Below are 22,345 nucleotides of genomic sequence, written 5' to 3' on the forward strand. Positions count from 1 at the left end.
ATTTAACGCACCTTTCTAGATACACTGAACTAGAATTATTGATAAAATTGTATTGTGGGGCATGTTATCTTCTTTTTCTAACACTCAATTTTTTGACAGAATTTTGTAGGTAAATGAACATAAAAACAAAACAAGTCAGGATATTTTAATTATTCTAGTTCCATATGTGTTGAACCTGACACTTGGCATGCTGTGAAAATTTCATCTCTCTACCATCAGTACTTTTTTAGAAAACGGGCCATTTATTGCAAAAAATTTAGTTCAGAGGTATTGAGGTTTAAAACTTTTTTTATTACAAATTCTTATACAGACTTACCTTTCTGCGTCTTTTACTGCCCATAGTCTGTGTCTTCTTCAGTGTCACAACAGCCCAGTGCTTGCCTTCTCCTTTTCTTTCTTGCTTCTTTTGTCATTTGCTGAGCAGCTAACTCTGCTTCACGTACACGAAGCTCATGCAGTTCCCGCAGTCCTGTAGCTGTGCTCTGTCCAAATCTTACCCCTAACTTCTCCAGAACTTTATAAGTCTTTCATAGTTCCCACCATTAAAAGTAATTACAGCATCAGACACTGCTAGCTTTAGAGTCATAAGCCCAACAAAATACATTTTTAGACACCTGGCACCCCAAAACATTATTGAAGGACTCATTCACATTCTGGGTCTTCCCACGTGAACACTTCTTTAGTAGCTCAGGATTTGCCAAATCTCTGTAAATAGGTTTGATTGCGTCCATTACTGCCAAAGGAAGAGAATGTTGATGTGTAAATACATGCAGGGTGCCAGGAAATTCAGCGTGCCTCTGCTTACTACAAGTGTTTGGTGGAGGTGGAGACCAAGCATGACATGGCTTTTCATAGGTTGCTATTCGATGAAAGAAAGTTTCACATATCTGTGTACCGCAAATTTGCGTTTCTTGCAGTTACTTTTACGCTTAGTCATTTTATTTACGTATAAAACAGGAATAGAATTTGGCTTACTGCAAAAATAGCCGATAATCACGAAAACTAGTGTCAGAAACAAAGGACTGGTTTGTTTATTCGTAATGCCAACTTCTGAGACGCAGCAGTAGGCACAAAAGAAAGCAATTCACAGCTTCTAGACTGTGTAATTCCCAAGATATAACTGCTCAGCTGTGGCAGTACATGCGTAGCCGCGAAATTTGAGTCACACGTCAACATTCAAAATATTATTTGAAGGTCTCACAATTGTCTGATTTTAATGTATTACATACTAGAGATGGGCAAACTGAAACACGTAACTGTTTCGAAACTAATGAAACAGTACGATGTAATGTTTCGATACACTGTTTCGAAACAGTGAAACAGTTTGTGTTTTGTAATCTAATAAATCTACACATTTTATCATCTTGAATGTCTACTGTATAAGTATGTCCACATAAACATAAATGAGGTGCGAGAGCGCTAATCATATCGTAGAAAGTATGAAACTATCACTTAGGCGTCTTGGCAGTTTCGTATTTCCTTCAGCAAATGCGCTGCTTTCGTGTCGTGTGACTTTCATACTTTTCAATTGGCTGAGGACAGCCATATCTGAAGACAGAGAACCACCACGAACGGAACTGGGGGTGGGAGCAAACTGCAGAAACAACGGATATGCTACTGGGATTCCCACATTCCATTAGTATGGCTAATATACCCATCCTACTAATTTCCATGCACACAAAGGGAATCATTGTGGATAATAGACACAGTGACTATAGACTCACAAATAACACCAAATAATTCGAATAAATAACAAAATATAACAGAAAAAAAATTTTGTGTTTCAAGGTGTTTCGAACCGTTACTATAAATTTACGATGCTTTCCGTTCACCATTACACTATCAGTGATATGTCAAACAGATTGCTTGCAATTATACCTACATCAAATTTATGTGACTAATAACTGTCACTCTACGCCTTTTTTTATTTAAAATGTTGTAGTCTTACTTGCGTTTCTTAATAGGATTTCTGTACATGAACAGAGAAGCGTATGTTATAAAAAAAGTGTAATTTAACTGAATGATTTTCAAATATTTATTATTTTGAATGTGAATAGTATGCGTTGTTTTATTGTTTGGTTAGTGTTTATAAAGCAGATGTTACGCCATTTCGGAATAGGACAGTCAGCTAGAAACGAAGCTTTATTTTCGGATATCTTAAGCTTCATGCTATTGCTTGTCAAAAGATTTCAACACTCTTGAAAGTGTTTCATGAAGTGGTATGTTGTGTTTCAGTACCTGTGCCGAGCCCGAATCTCGTCCGACACAGAGCGGAATGAAACATCACTGTTTCGATACAATTAGTCCGTTCCAGGCACAGGTGGACTGAAACAGTCTTATTTTGAAACAACGATACAGTTTCTGTGTCTGGCTCGAGATCCGAGACAGGGGCGGAATGAAACACCACTGTTTCGAAACAGTGAACCATAGCCGTTCCGAAACAATGAAACAGTTCCAGGTATCGATACACTGTATCGAAACATAGAAACAGTGGCCAAGTCTATTACATACCAAAATGTTCAGGAAAGTCCAAAGTACATTATGAAGTAGAAAACAGAAAATGTCAAATTTCAACGAATTTCGTATACAGTGTCCCCTTAAGTGTGTCTTGAAAGCGTCGCCAAACTTTATTCATCTCTGTTGATTCTACGATCCCTGCCTATCCAGCCTTAAGGCGTCCAAGGATTCTACCTTTCTGTTGGATCTCCCTACGTTATCTGTGAATCAAGCACCTATTTGAAGTAGGCTGTACTCCTTCACTATACAGGCATCTCAGTTGTGTTTTAAGGGGGAAAATGCCATTTAGCGCGATTACTTACGTATTTTGTTGCCATTTTGTCTCTTTACCCGACTGAGTTTCGCTTTTGATAATTACTGCACTTTGACAGAAATACTCGTGAGTTACAGCGTCCAACTCCACGAACAAAGTCAACGTTATATTAAGTCCGATCTTAAAACCAGCCCAATTGCTATTTGTGTGTTGTAACCGGTTCCAAACATATGACGATCTTCAGACTAATGCAATATCCACGGTGCGGCTTCAGCGTCAGAAATGTGTGTTACGAAAAGGATAAAACGCACACGGTGACACGTTCCTGTAGCAGGTTTTCTATCTAATGACTTCCAGGAGTAATAAAAAATTAATTTTCAGTATTTCATATAACTATTGGCCCAGTTTAAAAATTGTCTTGAGCAACGTAACTCACCATGCGCAAATTAACCAGACTATTTTGATCCAGCATTTGAAAATGAGAGCACTTACGACTTCTAACAAATTTTATATGTTATGTAAAATCTTTTCAAACACATTTTATCGCTAATTTCCCCAGCCAATATGACGGAAGAAAAAATTTTACGTTGTTCATGCAATAAAAGTTCAGCGTCAGGCGTTCAGTTTTAGTTTATAACTGTTCGCAACACATTTAGCAAAACAGTGTCCACACATACCGGGGTATTACAAGAACTGTTTGGAAAGTAGTTCCGATCCGTCGCGAAATCGAAACCACTGTGAAAATCAAAACTTTTATTTGCAATAGTTAGGTAGACCTTACAGATACTTCTCTACATAGTCGCCGCTCCGACTTAGACATTTGTCGTAGCGTTGTACCAACTTTCGAGTACCAGCGTCATAGATGGCAGCTGCCAGTACTTTCCGACAATTCCTTACGCTCGTCTACAGCTCGTTGCTGTGCCAAAATGTTGTCTTCATAGCCAGCGGTTCTTGTGATCAGAGATGAAACTCAGGACGAGACAATTACGGCCTGTGTTGTAGGTGATCGAACACTTCCCATAGAAAACGCTGCAGGAGCATCTTCATTTCCCCTGCAGAGTGCGACCGAGAATTGTCATGAAGAACGAAACGAATGACAGTGATGTTATGTGGGCTGCATAACTTCAGGCGAAATCTCTCACCAGGCCCTCGTACTTAGCGGGAGACGCTATTTTCTAGGCATCGTCACGTGGTCACTGCGCGCTCAGAGTTGAAAAGAGCGACCTGCCGCGATCGACGGGCGTCCTACAGACACGACCCAATACATCTGTGCAAAACTTCAATCGAATTTTCACGGTGGCTTCTATTCCGCAACCGATCGGAACTTACTTTCCGAACAGCCCTCGTATATAAATGCATGATTCAGAATTCATGAGATATGACGTCATAAACATTGAGGTGCGTGAAACATTAGCTTTTAGTTAAAATAAACGCTAATTACCCATATTTATTCAGTGCTTGATAGTGAGAGCACTTACCGACTTCCAGCAAACAACTTTTCCTCGCTTGCACCTTCACAAAATAATGAAGCTGTTTTATATGTTATGGGAGTTCGACCCTTTGAAGAATTTGGTGTAGTTGGGTTACTGGTTTCTTCTAAATTGAGTGGCTGAAAATCACGGGAAGAGTTGTCCCATTTGGAGATGTGCCGTCTAAGACACCTGAATGTTACGGTTAGATGCGACATATACTGATGAGCCAAAACATGATGACCTCCTGCTTGATAGCGTGTTTGTCCGTCTTTGGAACGAAATACATCACTGATTCTGCGTATCAGAGATCCGACAGTTTGTTGGTAGGTTTCTCGAAGTATGTGCCATTGGGTGTCTATGCACAAGTCATGCAACTCGCGTAAATATAAGGCCGCTGATCTGCGTACTCAGTGATTGCCTCCGATAGTGACCCAGATGAGTTCCATTTGAATTACATTGGCAGATTCGGTGGCCGAGACATCGACGTGAGTTCTCTATAATGCTCCTCAAAGCACTGTAACACGCTTCTGGCTCCAATGCACGGTCAGTTGTAGTGCTGAAAGATGACATCGACACCGGCGAAATCATTGAAGATGAACGGATGCGTGTGGTTCGTAGCTGTCAGCACGTCTTTGATTACTACCACAGGTCCCATGCAAGCGCAGGAGAATCTCAATCTACCAGGGCAGTTCAATAAGTAATGCAACACATTTTTTTTTCTGAAACAGGGGTTGTTTTATTCAGCATTGAAATACACCAGGTTATTCCCCAATCTTTTAGCTACACAACACTATTTTTCAATGTAATCTCCATTCAATGCTACGGCCTTACGCCACCTTGAAATGAGGGCCTGTATGTCTGCACGGTACCATTCCACTGGTCGATGTCGGAGCCAACGTCGTACTGCATCAATAACTTCTTCATCATCCGCGTAGTGCCTCCCACGGATTGCGTCCTTCATTGGGCCAAACATATGGAAATCCGACGGTGCGAGATCGGGGCTGTAGGGTGCATGAGGAAGAACAGTCCACTGAAGTTTTGTGAGCTCCTCTCGGGTGCGAAGACTTGTGTGAGATCTTGCGTTGTCATGAAGAAGGAGAATTTCGTTCAGATTTTTGTGCCTACGAACACGCTGAAGTCGTTTCTTCAATTTCTGAAGAGTAGCACAATACACTTCAGAGTTGATCGTTTGACCATGGGGAAGGACATCGAACAGAATAACCCCTTCAGCGTCCCAGAAGACTGTAACCGTGACTTTACCGGCTGAGGGTGTGGCTTTAAACTTTTTCTTGGTAGGGGAGTGGGTGTGGCGCCACTCCATTGATTGCCGTTTTGTTTCAGGTTCGAAGTGATGAACCCATGTTTCATCGCCTGTAACAATCTTTGACAAGAAATTGTCACCCTCAGCCACATGACGAGCAAGCAATTCCGCACAGATGGTTCTCCTTTGCTCTTTATGGTGTTCGGTTAGATAACGAGGGACCCAGCGGGAACAAACCTTTGAATATCCCAACTGGTGAACAATTGTGACAGCACTACCAACAGAGATGTCAAGTTGAGCACTGAGTTGTTTGATGGTGATCTGTCGATCATCTCGAACGAGTGTGTTCGCACGCTCCGCCATTGCAGGAGTCACAGCTGTGCACGGCCGGCCCGCACGCGGGAGATCAGACAGTCTTGCTTGACCTTGCGGCGATGATGACACACGCTTTGCCCAACGACTCACCGTGCTTTTGTCCACTGCCAGATCACCGTAGACATTCTGCAAGCGCCTATGAATATCTGAGATGCCCTGGTTTTCCGCCAAAAGAAACTCGATCACTGCCCGTTGTTTGCAACGCACATCCGTTACAGACGCCATTTTAACAGCTCCGTACAGCGCTGCCACCTGTCGGAAGTCAATGAAACTATACGAGACGAAGCGGGAATGTTTGAAAATATTCCACAAGAAATTTCCGGTTTTTTCAACCAAAATTGGCCGAGAAAAAAAATGTGTTGCATTACTTATTGAACTGCCCTCGTATATCCTCTCCAGCATCAAATTGCTCCCATCAGCCTGCGTCCGTAGTGCACTGCACGTTTCGAACCGAGTTGCCGTTCACCTCGATGACGGCGTTTGTGGAGACGACCAGCGACCTGCTGTAGCAAAAATATGGTTCGCCCGAAGAGTCGACACGTTTCCATTGATCGACGGTCGAATCCCGATCGTCCCGTGCTCACTGCAATCGTAATTGATGATGTCGTCGGGTCAACATATGAACACGCAGGGGTGATTTGCTGCAGAGCTCAATGTTCAACAATGTACGATGAACTGTGTACTCCGAAACACTTATGCGTGCGCTAGCATTGTACTTTTTCGGCAGAGATGCCACAGATCACCATCCATCCTACATAACAGAGCAGACAAGCCTCCGAACCCCAAGTTCTTTGAAGAGTGGTAGGCGTCCAACCATTTAGCGCCTAGTGGTAATTTCGCAGTCCTTCTGCTTCTTTCCATAGATGCCCACGACAATAGCACGTGAACATTCGACCAGCTTCGCCGTTTTCGAGATACTCGTTCTCTGGCTCTGCGCAATATTAATCTGCTCTCTGTCTTATGTCAATGGATTTCCACATTTGCAGCCTGTATCTTCGCTAGAGTGATCTTCCGTCCGTGTCTGCTTCGCTTTCACACGAGTACTTTTGTTACCGCGTCACGTGCTCGCAACGCCACCAAGGGGCATCCAATGTCGCGGAGGGCAGAAGGCGAGAGAGTAGACACGATGTCTGAGCATATGATAGGCGCGGTTCTCACTGAGGCGATACGATACGCGCTGTGACTCGGGATACGACGCAGAAGCAACCCTCATCGGCTGAGCACATCGTAGTGGAAGCGACTTAAGTGGTTCACGGTGGCAAGCGAATGATCCAGTCCGACATGTCGAAACCTTCTATTAAATTTTTCGCAAAGGAAAAACACACCGAAATAAATACACTGTCAAAATTTTAATTGTTAAGGCGAACTGCAAGCATTAAAAAAATGTTAAAGTTACTCATGTTTGTCCCACTAAGAACCGCCATTCCTGTGTAGCGAATAAGCAGACGCAGCCATGACAAGAGAACGTAACGCGAAACCCAAACAGCATACAAGCTAATTTTAAGCACTCAAACGATACCAAAAATAAAATTTTTGAAATTTTAATGATACCAAAAATGTTTCAGATCATTAATTTTTTTCAATAGCTTGCAGATCATATCGAGAGCTAGACTGTTGCAGATATTAACTCTTACACAAGTGACTAGCATATGAAGGCAGGGTATGGCGTTACATTACAGACGATTTCCATTAATAAGGCTTTAATTTTTTGACGTTAAATATTCTGTAACTATTCCTGTTGCATAGTTCTCATGATAATTTTTGAATAATGCGTATTTTACCAACAATGAAACAGTTTTTTTTTTTTTTTTTTGCCTTTGAGTGTGTACTCAATTTAGCCATCGGCAACACATAGTGACAATGTACACATAATTGAATAAACTCATACAGAAATGCATATTTACAAGAATAAAAAGCTTAACTTTTACAGGTTTGTACATAATGTTTTAAAAATTGAATTGAATTGAAAAATAATTAAAAGTGCCTTGGCTTAAAATTCACACCAATTCTGAAATATCTCCATCAGCAAGACATTTATAATTTACGTACACCATTAAAACCTACAGATTGTGACCAGTACTCTTGATGAAGTTAACTATCACTTTATATAGACGAACGTCTTTAGTACACAAAAGAGAAGAAGCTGATTGAGGAAGATGGTAGCCCATACTCAGCAATTTCTTCAGAAAGACCAACCGTTCACGGTCAAATTTGGGGCACATAAATAAGATGTGGTTGACATCAGCTTCCGACTCAGGATCACACTCACATGCTGGTGAACTGTAAACGTTGATCCGATATACACTCCTGGAAATGGAAAAAAGAACACATTGACACCGGTGTGTCAGACCCACCATACTTGCTCCGGACACTGCGAGAGGGCTGTACAAGCAATGATCACACGCACGGCACAGCGGACACACCAGGAACCGCGGTGTTGGCCGTCGAATGGCGCTAGCTGCGCAGCATTTGTGCACCGCCGCCGTCAGTGTCAGCCAGTTTGCCGTGGCATACGGAGCTCCATCGCAGTCTTTAACACTGGTAGCATGCCGCGACAGCGTGGACGTGAACCGTATGTGCAGTTGACGGACTTTGAGCGAGGGCGTATAGTGGGCATGCGGGAGGCTGGGTGGACGTACCGCCGAATTGCTCAACATGTGGGGCGTGAGGTCTCCACAGTACATCGATGTTGTCGCCAGTGGTCGGCGGAAGGTGCACGTGCCCGTCGACCTGGGACCGGACCGCAGCGACGCACGGCTGCACGCCAAGACCGTAGGATCCTACGCAGTGCCGTAGGGGACCGCACCGCCACTTCCCAGCAAATTAGGGACACTGTTGCTCCTGGGGTATCGGCGAGGACCATTCGCAACCGTCTCCATGAAGCTGGGCTACGGTCCCGCACACCGTTAGGCCGTCTTCCGCTCACGCCCCAACATCGTGCAGCCCGCCTCCAGTGGTGTCGCGACAGGCGTGAATGGAGGGACGAATGGAGACGTGTCGTCTTCAGCGATGAGAGTCGCTTCTGCCTTGGTGCCAATGATGGTCGTATGAGCGTTTTGCGCCGTGCAGGTGAGCGCCACAATCAGGACTGCATACGACCGAGGCACACAGGGCCAACACCCGGCATCATGGTGTGGGGAGCGATCTCCTACACTGGCCGTACACCACTGGTGATCGTCGACGGGACACTGAATAGTGCACGGTACATCCAAACCGTCATCGAACCCATCGTTCTACCATTCCTAGACCGGCAAGGGAACTTGCTGTTCCAACAGGACAATGCACGTCCGCATGTATCCCGTGCCACCCAACGTGCTCTAGAAGGTGTAAGTCAACTACCCTGGCCAGCAAGATCTCCGGATCTGTCCCCCATTGAGCATGTTTGGGACTGGATGAAGCGTCGTCTCACGCGGTCTGCACGTCCAGCACGAACGCTGGTCCAGCTGAGGCGCCAAGTGGAAATGGCATGGCAAGCCGTTCCACAGGACTACATCCAGCATCTCTACGATCGTCTCCATGGGAGAATAGCAGCCTGCATTGCTGCGAAAGGTGGATATACACTGTACTAGTGCCGACATTGTGCATGCTCTGTTGCCTGTGTCTATGTGCCTGTGGTTCTGTCAGTGTGATCATGTGATGTATCTGACCCCAGGAATGTGTCAATAAAGTTTCCCCTTCCTGGGACAATGAATTCACGGAGTTCTTATTTCAATTTCCAGGAGTGTAGATGTTGTGGGAAAGAGGCATGATTGAGGCGGAGTCTTATGATGGTAGAAATCGTGGATCGGTCCAGATGTGTCCTCATGAACCATGGCTTGTTTATTTCCTGTAGTGGTCACAAAGATTTGAAGTGTTATTTAACTATGAATACAAACTTTTTTTCTCACAGCAGCCACATACAATAAAAGAAAAGTCAATGCGACCAGGCTCTTCACAGCAATCACTATATATATATATATATATATATATATATATATATATATATATATATATATAAACAGGGATGGTGACCGGGCCAAATATCTCACGAAATAAGCGTCAAACGAAAAAACTACAAAGAACGAAACTTGTCTAGCTTGAAGGGGGAAACCAGATGGCGCTATGGTTGGCCCGCTAGATGGCGCTGCTATAGGTCAAACGGATATCAACTGTGTTTTTTTTTTAAATAGAAACCCCCATTTTTTATTACATATTCGTGTAGTACGTAAAGAAATATGAATGTTTTAGTTGGACCACTTTTTTCGCTTTGGGATGGATGGCGCTGTAATAGCCACAAACATATGGCTCACAATTTTAAACGAACAGCTGGTAACAGGTAGGTTTTTTAAAATTAAAATACAGAACGTAGGTACGTTTGACATTTTATTTCGGTTGTTCCAGTGTGATACATGTACCTTTGTGAACTTATCATTTATGAGAACGCATGCTTTTACAGCGTGATTACCTGTAAATACCACATTAATGCAATAAATGCTCAAAATGATGTCCGTCAACCTCAGTGCATTTGGCAATACGTGTACAGACATTCCTCTCAACAGCAAGTAGTTCGCCTTCCATAGTGTTCGCACATGCATTGACAATGCGCTGAAGCATGTTGTCAGGCGTTGTCGGTGGATCACGATAGCAAATATCCTTCAACTTTCCCCACTGTAAGAAATCCGGGGACGTCCGATCCGGTGAACGTGCGGGCCGTGGTGTGGTGTTTCGACGACCAATACACCTGTCATGAAATATTGTATTCAGTACCGCTTCATCCGCACGCGAGCTATGTGCTGGACATCCATCATGTTGGAAGTACATCGCCATTCTGTCATGCAATGAAACATCGTGTAGTAACATCGGCAGAACATTGCGTAGGAAATCAGCATACATTGTACCATTTAGATTGCACACGATAAAATGGGGGCCAATTACCCTTCCCCCCATAATGCCGCACCATAAATTAACCCGCCAACGTCGCTGATGCTCCACTTGTCGCAGCCATCGTGGATTTTCCGTTGCCCAATAGTGCATATTATGCCGGTTTACGTTACCGCTGTTGGTGAATGACGCTTCATCGCTAAATAGAAGGTGTGAAAAAAATCTGTCATCGTCCCGCAATTTCTCTTGTGCCCAGTGGTAGAACTGTACACGACGTTCAAAGTCGTCGCCATGTAATTCCTGGTGCATTGAAATATGGTACGGGTGCAATCGATGTTGATGTAGCATTTTCAACACCGACGTTTTTGAGATTCCCGATTCTCGCGCAATTTGTCTGCTACTGATGTGCGGATTAGCCGCGAGAGCGGTTAAAACACTACTTGGACATCATCATTTGTTGCAGGTCGTGGTTGACGTTTCACATGTGGCTCGACACTTCCTTTTTCCTTAAATAACGTATCTATCCGGCGAACGGTCCGGACACTTGGATGATGTCGTCCAGGATACCGAGCAGCGTACATAGCACACGCCCGTTGGGCATTTTGACCACAATAGCCATACATCAACACGATATCGACCTTTTCCGCAATTGGCGAACGGTCCATTTTAACACGGGTAATGTATCACGAAGCAAATACCGTCGGCACTGGCGGAATGTTACGTGATACCACGTACTTATACGTTTGTGACAGTTACAGAGCCATCTATCCCAAAGCGAAAAAAGTGGTCCAACTAAAACATTCATATTTCTTTACGTACTACACGAATATGTAATGAAAAATGGGGTTCATATTTTAAAAAACGCAGTTGATATCCGTTTGACCTATGGCAGCACCATCTAGCTGGCCAACCATAGCGCCATCTGGTTTCCCCCTTCAAGCTAGACGAGTTTCATTCTTTGTAGTTTTTTCGTTTCATGCTTATTTCGTGAGGTATTTGGCCCGGTCACTATCAACGGACCACCCTGTATATATAAAAATATATATATAAAATACTGTATGGTTAGCAATTTATTTTATACGTCAACTGTTGCAACGCTTTTCAGCAGACTGTACTACATAATGGTATGTACATGGTACTACGTAGCAGAGAACCTGAAACATGTTGCACTGGTTAGTTCCGTGTTCTAGAATCTATTGATGGCAGTATGCCGAAACTCGTTAAAACAGTTGATGTACCATTCAGATTCAATTGAAGGACAGTATGAATGGCACATCAACTGTTTTAACGAGTTTCGGCATACTGCCATCAATAGATTCTAGAAGACGGAACTAACCGGTGCACCATGTTTCACGTTATCTGCTACGTAGTACCATGTACATACAATTATGTAGTACAGTCTGCTGAAAAGCGTTGCAACAGTTGATGTATAAAAATAAATTGCTAACCAGGCAGTATTTTTTTTTCATTCTGAAAGCGTGTAAACCAAATTTGTGACATTGTTTCTGAATTGGCACCGGTAATTATGCTTTTGAGCATATTCACGGCCAAGCAATAGTAATAACGACAATAATAAAACTAATGACATTAAAAATAGTGTGCTTCGGTTTGGAAGCTAATTTGAAGAGAAAAATTTGCATTTCGTTAGTGTAACAGACATCATCTGTCAGCGTAGCCCATTAATGGCGAATTTAACTGGCGTAATCACAATAGCACTAAGAAGTAATTCATAGTTTTAGTTAATACAGTATTCTTCTTTTATTATGGGATCTACTGAAATCTATAACCGAATGGCTGTACGAATGGAAGAATTGCAAGGTGCACTGAAAGGCATGCAGACGTAAAAAGTAGGCATGTGGAGTAGTAAGCAAGCGTCTGTTGTTTCTACGTCGTTCCGGATACGGTACTACTTTTACATCTTTGCTTAGTGTGTGTACTGAAAAGATATCTCTGTTGAAATCGGGTATGTACACCACCAAGAAAAACACGGGTGCATTGAACCATAGTCCTTAAATTTGCTAGCCGTGTCAGAAATATTCGCATACAGCTCCGGCGCGATCGTGTACATAATATTTTGTTGCCAATGGAACATGACGTCAGAAAGAAACCGCGCCTCCCACTGACGAATTCTGTTGGGGCATATGCTTAGTTATAGCAACAATCTGAAGGGGGAGTTTCAAAGATGGAAAATATAAAAAATACGTTGTATTTCTTTTTATTTTTAGATGCAGCGCAGCAAGTGGGTGATATATAAGCGCCGCGCTTGTGTCGGCCATAAAGATGGGGAGTCCTTGGCTGGAGGGGTGTTTGCCTAGCGGCGCTAACTGATTTATGCCTTGGGTTCCAGGTGCCTGCTGAGACTCCGCACGTAAACGTTTACCTGTTGGGAGCGCAGCTACTCAACCTGTTCGATGGGGTGAGGACACTATAGCGCCGTATATGAACCCAGCGTTCCTGGACGACACATCTTCTTGGGGCTTCCTCTCTTCTGGCCAAAATCTTCTTCTTCTTCGGGTAAGTACCAAACCGCTTCAATGCGCAAAACGTGTTTGTTGCTCTCATTGCACCGTGTGTGGTGCGGACTTCGCGATGGCGTAACGTGATCGTGTTAATTGTTTTGACCCGCCGCAAGAGGCTGGATTGGAACCGACAGAAGTGACTCGTTTGGTTTCAACTGGATACAGCTAGAGTGATTCTGCAGTTAAATGGCTATGCAGCCTCTTTTTTATGCTTTATTTGTTCTAAGACGCAGTGTTGGTTTTCATTCATCTTCAGTTGGCGTTCTGCATTAAGTTGTGTGTCGATCATTCTTAAGTTTGTGTCAGCAGCATTCCGAAAGCTGCTGTTGCCCTGTGAAAAATAACAGTTCCTTTAGCTCCCACTTTTGTCTAGGCGTGTACGAGGGTCGTTTGAAAAGTCCGTGCAAAGTCCGAGAGATAGCACCACTGGCGCGTGTCATGTTTAGTTAGTAGCATCTTTGGAAAGAACGCACATCAAGTTTCAGCCATATTGGCATATTTCTTTGTGTTTGGCATTCGTGTGAATCAAGGAAGTCGAGTGATTGTCAAAAAATGGACAAAAAAGAATTTCGTGTGGTGATTAAACATTACTTTATGAAAGGCAAAACGCCTCAGGAGGCTAAAGAGAAGCTTGATAAACATTACGGTGGCTCTGCAACTTCGATTAGAACAGTTTATACGTAGTTTCAAAATTTTCGGAGTGGGCATATGGGCACAAGTGATGCTGAACGTTTTGGACGCCCTGTGGAGGTTACGACTCCAGAAATTATTGATAAAATCCATGATATGGTGATGGATGACAGAAGAGTTAAGGTGCATGAGATTGCTAGTGCTGTGGGAATCTTGAATGAATGGGTACCTGATATTTTGCATAAACATTTGGAAATGAGAAAGCTATCCGCCAGATGGATTCCGCGATTGCTCACACTTGACCAAAACCGGAATCGTGTGAAGTGTTGTAAGGATGGTTTGCAACTGTTCAGGAAGAATCCACAGGGCTTTAAGCGTCGTTTCGTCACTGTGGATGAAACATTGATACATTACTATACTCCTGAGACCAAACAACAATCTAAACAATGGGTTACCAAGGGAGAATCTGCACGAAAAAAGGCAAAGACCATACCTTCGGCCGGATAGGTTATGGCGACCGTCTTTTGTGATTTGCAAGGGATAATCCTCATCGACTATCTGGAAAAGGGTAAAACTATTAAAGGTGCGTATTATTTATCGTTATTGGACCGTTTGAAAACCGAGCTGCATGAAAAACGCCGGAGATTGGACCGCAAAAAAGTCCTTTTCCATCACGACATTGCACCAGCACTTATCTCATCAGTTGTGGTCGCAAAAGTAATGGAAATAGTATTCCAACTCGTTTCACATCCCCCCCCCCCTCCCCCTATTCTCCAGAGTTGGCTCCCTCAGACTACTATTTGTTCCTCAGTTCGAAGAAATGGCTGGCGGGACAAAGATTTTATTCAAACGAAGAGGTTATTGCAACTACTAATAGCTATTTTGCAGACGTGGACAATTCCTGTTATTCAAATAGCGTTGGACGCAGTGTATAAGTCTAAAAGGAGACTATGTCGAAAAATAAGAAAGGTTTACCCCAAACACGTAAGTAGTTTTTATTTTTGCACGGACTTTTCAAACTCCCGTCGTAGCTACAGGGCTTGGAGAAAAACATTGGCACTCCACGAGGAATGCGTGCTTGAAGGTAAACGCAGGTCCCAGCCAAGGATGCAGGTCGCGCTGTTATCTTTGACCATGCATGGCACCTGTGCAATGTCCTCAATACGCTACGAGTGTCAGAACAGTGCGCTGTGAAGTTATGAGTGCATTATGTCGGAACTAAGTGATTCTGACGTGGGAAAATTGTTTGTGCTCAAACCATGGAAATCGAAGTGTCTGGTGTTTTAAGAGGTATCGTATCGAATGCAGGCAAAACGAAAAAACATCACCCGCTAAGTCACAATGCGTAGGAAAGCGTGTGTTGACTGATCGTAATAGACGGTTATAGAAGAGGATTTTGACGAAACACACGAGAACAACAGCTGGAAAATTCACTACAGAACTGAATGTCGCACTCGCGAACCCTGTCAGCACCAAAACAACACTAAGAGAGCTCAATAAGCAGCGAACTGGAGGGCGAGCTGAAATTCTAAAACGACTCGGTAGTGATGCAAATTCGCGTAACAAGAAAACCTCGTGCCGAAGCCATAAAACTTGTACTGTGGAGCAATGGAATAATGTCATTTGACCAGGTTAGTCTTGTTTCAAACTTCTGGCAGAGTTTTAGTCCCAAGAGTGACACGTGGCGTGCGTCGGTGATGGACTGGGCAGCCATTCAGACGCAGCCATAACGACGCATTACTGCCGAGGGTTGTATTTCCGTTTTGGCTGATGTGATTTCTCCTATGCTACAATGTTTCTTTCGCCTTGGTGATGCTATGCACCAAGAAGATAGGGCCCCTGTTCACGCAGGTCACATAGTCCAGGATTGGTTTTGTGAGCACGAGGATCAAGCGTCGCATGTCCCCTAGTCATGACAGTCAGCACATCTTAGTGTTATTGAGCCTTCGTGATCTACTTTGGAGAGAAAGGTGCTCTATTTCTACCCATATCCATAATCGTTGTCCGACCCAATAGCTGAACGGTCAGGCCGTTGGAATGCCACGCACGAGAGCCCGGGTTCGATTCCCGGCTGCGGTGGAAGATGTTCTCCCTTCAGGGACTTCGTGTTGTGCTGTCCTCATCTTCATTTCATCCCTATTGTCGACGAGCCAGTCGCCCAACGTCGCACTCCATAAGGCGTGCACTCGGCGGCCGAACTTCCCGCCTGGGAACTCCCGCCCACTGACGCCATACGATCAGTTCCATTTTTTTCATAATCGTTACCTGAACTTGCCTCTGTTTTGCAGGGTAAATATTACAAGATCGCCTTGAAAATCGCACAGGAGCAGTATATATATATTCCGAGACGACTGGAATCTGTTTTGAACGCTGACATGTTGTGTTCTTGGTGTCTCCATATTTTCGTCCACCCCCTCTACGTCTGATCGTAGGTCGCTGGAGCAATGAAGGTTGACAAGTGACTGAAAAAAAACCACACCATTCCTGTTTTCAAGAAAGTCGTCAGACTCACTGAATTATATCGTTGACATCAGTATGTAGTAAAATTATGGAACTTATTCTATGCTCACCGATTATAAAATTTGGAGAGCTGAAATTTGTGTATAGAAATTAACATGCATTGCTAAAGCAGAGTTCTTGCGAAACGCATCTAGCTCTGCTCGTCCATCAAATCCAGAGGGTCATAGGCAAAGATGCCCTTGTTCATGCTAATAGCCCTAACAAAAACTTAGACTGGTGAAAGCATCCGATAGTATAAACAAAACCTTTCCAGTAAACATGGATCCACAAACGAGCGATTTGCGATATAATTACGATTGTGTAGTTTCACTGACTGCAGTATCAAATACTGTCCAACTTAGTACAAATATATTTAAAATGTAAATTTGTCAATTAAGTCCTCATCTATTTCGCTCATAGCTCATACCCTTGGCCTACCTTACCATTTACCTCATTCGGGAATGTGCTTCATACATGATTGGCACCGCCCCATGTGCTGGTGATGTAAAACGATGTCCAAAGCGCCGATGTGGTCCGAGATGTCTAGGTCAGGCAGTACCTGTACCTCGGCTTCTAAGACCATATGACCTCAACCTCTGTGTTCTTCTGTCTGATGTCACATTACAAGTGAAGCGTACAGCCACTTCCGGATTAAGACAATGCGGGGCCCGTAGCAGTTGTTAAGACGATGTCCATGGTTTGCTGTAGGACTCGAAGTTCCTATAAAATAAAACACACTTTTCTTAATCCTTTCCAACCCAACTTGTGGGAAAAAATATTTTTTCGCGTATTTCCCAACATAATGATTGCAGTAATATATATTTATAAGAAATTTTGTTATTTTTTTGTTTTTGGAGGGAAATTTGGGATGACTCCATATGGCATCATTGGGCAGGATTTGTTTCCTTCAGTCAGGTGGTTCGGATGTCACAGTGCTTGGTAATGGAACTTGAATGAATATTTTAATTACACAATTTGATGCAGCTTATTAAAGAAAAATTTGTACATACAATAATGCAACAATTTTATGTTTTTTTTATGGCATGATTGTTACTTTACATGAAAATTTAAGAAACAGTTCCTGTCTTTGGGAAAGCAAAGAGGTTTATTACATTTGATGCATTTCGTTCGAGAATATGCTGTAATGCACAATTAACATGTCTGTCTGTTTTCTACATGCTGTGGCCAGTGTCCAATGTTGTCATACCTTACATAATCAACTGGGCTGGGAATCAATGTGGCTCGTTTCTTCACAACTGTAGGCGATGGACTGTCATCTGATGGCCGTCCTCGTCTTCTTACCAAAATGTCTCCTACTTTTAGTAGTCCAAGAGCTACATCATACCGAAAAATCAACCGAGACATGTGTTTGGTAATTCCTCTTTGTCTGCAATGTCGGCGGTATAGGAGCCACGCATTCACAACACACATGTCAAGGAGATGGAATGCGATCCTTGCCGGACGCGGTGGTCTAGCGGTTCTAGGCGCTCAGTCCGGAACCGCGCGACTGCTACGGTCGCAGGTTCGAATCCTGCCTTGGGCATGGATGTGTGTGATGTCCTTAGGTTAGTTAGGTATAAGTAGTTCTAAGTTCTAGGGGACTGATGACCACAGATGTTTAGTCCCATAGTGCTCAGAGCCATTTGAACCATTTTGAATACGATCCTTAGATAAAATCTTTTCACACCAATATTACTCCTGTACAAAGCAACCAGCATGTCGTGCAGATCAACTCCTCCCATCGAACGGTTATATTCTCTAACAATGTCTGTCCTTGGAACATCAATATATTTTCGTTCTCAAAAAAATGGTTCAAATGGCTCTGAGCACTATGGGACTTAACTGCTATGGTCATCAGTCCCCTAGAACTTAGAACTACTTAAACCTAACTAACCTAAGGACAACACTCACGTCCATGCCCGAGGCAGGATTCGAACCTGCGACCATAGCGGTCGCGCGGCTCCGGACTGTAGCGCCTAGAACCGCTCGGCCACTCCGGCCGGCTTTTCGTTCTCTCACTGACCAACGTTTCACTGGTTCTACTGGACTAACTCCTTTGTATGATGATGCAAGAACGACAGACTTGTTATCATACCACTTCAGCGCTATGATGTTCCTTTCTGTTTCAGTTCGATAATCGTATGATCCTCGTCCCTGCTTTTTCAGCTCACTGTCAGCTTTTAGATTGCAGCCTTGAAGTCTTGTGGGTCTAACAGTTCCAACAGTCATAATGCCATAGTTTTTCAGGGCAGAAATAAGATTGTAAGAGGTGAACCAATTGTCTGTAAACACTTTAAAATTTTTATATTTTGGCAGTCCTTCCACAAGCCTTATCACAATATCACCACTTATACCAAGACCAGTATCATTATGTACAGTTCCTTTCCCTCGGTATATTTCAAAATCGTACACAATTCCACTAGAACCAGCACGGGTAAAACTTTTATACCCCACTTGTGTGGTTTGCTTTTTACATACTGTTTCAGGGATGAATGACCTTTGAAAGGAATGATTAATTCATCCACTGAATGATATTCCTCAGGTTCAATAATTGAAAAACCTTGTTTGATTTTGTCAAGAAATGGTCTCACCTTGAACAGCTTGTCATAATCAGGGTCCTCTCTTTGTTTCATTTTAGTGTTGTCATTCACATGTAAATAATTTATTAGCTTATCAAACCTATTTCCAGGCATTGAGTCAGCTATTGGAGAAAATCTTGTAGCCTCTGCCCAGTACATTCTGTAACTAGGCATTTTCACAACACCTGCTAGGACGTTTATCCCTATGTACTTTCTGTTTCACGAACATTTGTATCTAAAGATGCACCTGTTTTCTGTGTGCGGTATAGATTAGATTGTTCGACAAGGTTCTGGATAATGTCATCACTACACATTGTTCTAAAATACTGCAAAGGTGTCAGTTCATCTCCTGGAGGGTAAAAAAAAACTGCATTACATGATGTATCCACTTCTTCAGTGTCCTTCATTCTCCACCGAAGATCCCGGTGTGTATCACACTGAGTTTGGTGCAAGGTTTGGCTCAGCAAGTAATCTTGAAGCTAAGGGAACATCATCTTCATCATTGGCTTGAGGGTCCAGAATTTCAGCCATATCAAGGTCCATTCCTTGAAGAAGCTGTATATCCAATGTAGTAGGGTCCTGCTACCGAGCATTTTCAATCTATTCCTCCACATAAGAAATAGCAAGGTCCAAATCAGATAAATCACCTTCGAGAAGCAGCAATATTTCTTTTCTGATAATGATTTATGATTGCGAATCATGTGATAAACAAACCAGGAATTTTTTACTAAAGCAGCAAAAAAACTGGTAAATTATATCAATAAAAATTTTAACATATTAATATTAGTTAGTATAATAAAGCTTCAAAAGAAACTTGAAAATATTAGAGTTTCACATTATGGTAAACTATAGTCGAAGTTATTGCATGTACTACATTTGGTAACATAACAAATGCCCAATGATGCCAAATGGAATCACACATGTTTGTGACTTCTAAGCAGAAAATTACCGTAACTAGCATTATTTTCAAAGTGTTTACTAGTTAATTTACACTTTCAACAATAATTTATTAGTGCAACTTTTATATTAGTTTGCTTCCTTTACCTTGATATAATATTTTGAAAGTCCAGCTTGGCGCACTGTACCGTAGACACCATACAACAATACTTTTGTCAAGGCATTGTAGCCTGGTGCTCTCTGTTTTAGCGAATTCACGGCAGCCAACCTAAGAACAATGAACTTTAGAAAGCCCTGCACACTTGTTTATAATTTTTGGACAAATAGTTTGGCCTTGGGAAAAAGTTAAATGTGATGATGCCATATGGCATCACTGGACTGGAAAGGGCTAAGTTTTAAAACGATATGTACATTTTCTTGAATGGTTATCGTCGTACAAACATTAAAGACATCATTTCTTTTCGCACAATGAGAAAATGTAAACTCTACCTTACTGCAATCATATTTTTTATGCAAATTCACTTCATTCAATTTGTGCGAAATAATAAAGTTGATACAGTGGTAGAAATGAGGCATTCAAGGAACAAAAATTTAAGAAATGGATAGTATTTAAAAGCAAATTAAGCAAATAAAAATAAAGACCACAATTATTTTGATAAGAATTTTTATAAAAATTACCGTTCTGTAAGTACTGAACATGCGACCTTTAGCTTACAAGTTTAGAGCCTTAGCTAACACGATACAGAGCCACTGGCTAAACTCATTGTTTTAATGGTTTAGTTTCTGACGAGAAATTATTTTTGGCACATTTTCATAAAGGGTCCACCACAGTAGATGGCTGCACGCTGTGGGACCTGGGACCCAATCCAAAAAATCGATCCCATCCTTTGTGTCTCAGTGGCAAATAAACTGTGCGGAAGTAAATGACTTATAACGATAACATTTTACTATCAGATGAAACACAGTTAATTAATACATCGCACATAGAACTTACTTTTTTACCTTGGTAGCATATATAAACAAAACAAGTAAGCTTACTTTATTCTTCAGTGCTTCTCGTTTTTGTCTCTGCATATTTCGCAATCTCTAGTAAAATTTATATTTCACTCTCTTATTTCTACTGTTGTCATTGCTTTCCACTATTCACAGCGACCGGCAAAGAAACAAAGACACAAAACAAACGCAGGAACCACAAAAAAATAACATGTTACACAATAATAGTTCACTAACGAGAAAGCAACGTCTAGTCTGGACAGCTGGTATCAAAAGTGCTATAAGAAAAGCGAGTGCACTGTAGGAAGAATGAGCGACTGTAATAGCAGACTTACAAAAGTAAATACGGTATCTATTAATTACTTTTTATTGGTAATCAAAAATGGTTCAAATGGCTCTGAGCACTATGGGACTCAACTGCTGAGGTCATTAGTCCCCTAGAACTTAGAACTAGTTAAACCTAACTAACCTAAGGACATCACAAACATCCATGCCCGAGGCAGGATTCGAACCTGCGACCGTAGCGGTCTTGCGGTTCCAGACTGCAGCGCCTTTAACCGCACGGCCACTTCGGCCGGCTATTGGTAATCCATAGAACCCTATAGTAATTGATAGGATTATTACGGGTAGCTCGGACAACATTGGGGAATTCCCTTGTAATTTCCGGTGTTGTCAACTTGACGACACAAGATGTACGGTGTAGCCAACGCTCACTTTTAGAAGTAAGCTAAAACTATTACCACTCATTGTAGATTTGGACGCTACCCTCTTTCCTTAGACGGTAGGTAGAATAGCACTCGACACTACCAAGGGCAAGGGGGGCCAGTAGCAGTTGCTAACTGTTGCAACGTGGCTAATCCGGCACTGTGTATTGTACAGCACTCCCGTTGAAATGGTTAAAGAACTGGAGCAATTCCTTTTTTCTTCTTTTTCTTGGTTGGTTATTAACGGATTTGGCATGGTTAATTTAAAGGGTGGCCGGCTGCCCCCCTTGTCACCACCTTGTTAACCCAACTTCCTCCCTTCTCCCTCTCTGGAACGGAACAAATATCTGTGAGGAGTATTATTCGTGGGAAAGTGAGCGAAAGTTTTCTAGAAGTTGTAACTCTGGTGGGACTAGGATACGAGACCGGTACCCACGTAGTGGGATATGGAAAACCGCCTAAAAACCGCATCCAGGCTGGTTGGCTCATCGACTCTCGCTGTTAACCCTCCGGGCGGACTCTCCGTCCCAGAAGTGGCGCTTTAACACGTACGGCTATCTGGAAGGGTTGCACAACTAGAGCAATGTTGTCAAGATCTAAGGAATTATCCAGGAATGTTTGAAATAATATTCGTAACTCACTGTGGAGACGTGTACAGTGCTGTGTCACAATACAAGGATGACACCTACTTAAAAAGAAAAAAGAAAAAAAAAGTTACGAGTGTACGGAAAACGTAACATATAACGTGCTGAAACAGTACAGCATTTGTTGCTGAGTTGGCCGTAG

General features: G+C 42.7%; 1 protein-coding gene across 1 annotated transcript in view; it reads left to right on the forward strand.

The window, feature by feature from the left end:
- LOC126199334 (putative phospholipase B-like lamina ancestor) overlaps window positions 1–22,345 on the forward strand; it is a 155,719-nt gene that overhangs the window by 63,842 nt on the left and 69,532 nt on the right. The window contains exon 2 of the mRNA XM_049936195.1: window positions 13,086–13,252. The gene's annotated coding sequence lies outside the window, so the exon portion shown is untranslated. The remainder of the gene's footprint in view (window positions 1–13,085; window positions 13,253–22,345) is intronic.

Source organism: Schistocerca nitens, chromosome 1, assembly GCF_023898315.1.
Source record: "Schistocerca nitens isolate TAMUIC-IGC-003100 chromosome 1, iqSchNite1.1, whole genome shotgun sequence".
NCBI classification, from domain to species: Eukaryota; Metazoa; Arthropoda; class Insecta; order Orthoptera; family Acrididae; genus Schistocerca; species Schistocerca nitens.